Genomic DNA, 1,432 nt, shown 5'->3' on the forward strand with positions numbered 1-1,432 from the left:
CACATTGAACAGGTGAATTGCATGATATGTGTATTATATGTTAAAGCTTTAAAAAAAATTAAAAAAAAAAAAAGAAACAAATATCCCGTGATGGCTTCCCATCCCTGGCCAGGGAGACCCTCAGCTGCCACTTAATCACTGCTACGGCGTCATAGCACTTACTGTGGTTCTTAAGCACATTGTGTGGCTGATCTCACGTCACCCTCACACAGCTTTCTAATGTAGGTGTTACGCAGCACCCATTTTGCAGATGGGAACACCGAGAAGAGAGATTCGAGGGACTTGCCCGAGGCCACACAGAATCTTGCTGTTTTGTCTAGCACCAGTACTTCTTGCAATGTGTGATAGGAACTGTTTACAAGTTTCTCCCCACCGGACCGGAGGCTCCTGGGAATTGGTGATTGTGTCTGGTATTCCCTGCCCCTGGCCCAGTGACCTTCAGAACTGGCTCAGGAACCTGAGAAGGACGTAGAAATGTATTGGGGGTGGGTGCAGTGGTCTCACTGTCTTGGACCCAGGTTTCCTCTGACAAAGGCAGCGTCTACCCAGCCTGCACCCTGCCACCCCCACAAGGAGATGGATTCTAGCAACTGTTTTCTCCTGGGCCCTTATGTGGTTTCCCTCCCAGAAGCCTGTCTCCCCTCCTGGGGCTTCTCCCTGTAACCAAGAGGTTGGCCCTGCCCAGAGCCCCCAGCTGCACCCCTGAGGCCTGGTTCTGCCTCCCAGCTGCCCCCAAATGCAGCAGGCAGGACAGGAAGCTCCTCAGAGGCCCCACCCTGGGCCCTGCTCAGCCCTGCTCTTGTGCCCATGCCAAGTCTCGGACTCAGGAATGCTACCAGTGTCCCCTGACGTACTGGCGAGTGGTGCCAGATTTGACAGGGGATCAGGGAAGGCATCCCCGACTGGACACTGGGCCTTAGTGAAGTCACAGGAGGTGTTTGGAGAATAGGGGCCTTCTCAGGAGACAGCCCGGGGGCGGCAGGAGTGACCACAACTCCTGAGGGGACTCAGTGATAGGTGACTCAGCAGTGGAGGTGCTCCAGAGGGAAGCAGACAGTGTCTCCACACAGAGTCTCCAGCCCTGACCAGCCTGGAGCTGGTACTTTACTCTCCCCACTTTCATTCTTTTATTTATTTATTTATTTTTTCATTCCGAAAGTCTCTCTCTCACCCCCTTCTCTCCGTCCCGTCCCTCCCTCCTTCCTCTTCTAGGACCTCAAAAGTCACTTGCCAACATGTACTGACATTTTCTATGGATCTTCTGTCAGTTGCTCTAGCCAAATGGCTTGGTTTGGGGACAACCTATGGCAATTTACTCAAAACCTTATGGGACAAGTATGTGAGAAGCAATGACTAGCCCACATGCTCCTCCTTGGCAAGGCCAGCCATGCCCTCTGACGCTCACATTTTTCACACATTTTCCCCTACCCTG

This window comes from Panthera uncia, chromosome E1, assembly GCF_023721935.1.
Source record: "Panthera uncia isolate 11264 chromosome E1, Puncia_PCG_1.0, whole genome shotgun sequence".
Taxonomy (NCBI): Eukaryota; Metazoa; Chordata; class Mammalia; order Carnivora; family Felidae; genus Panthera; species Panthera uncia.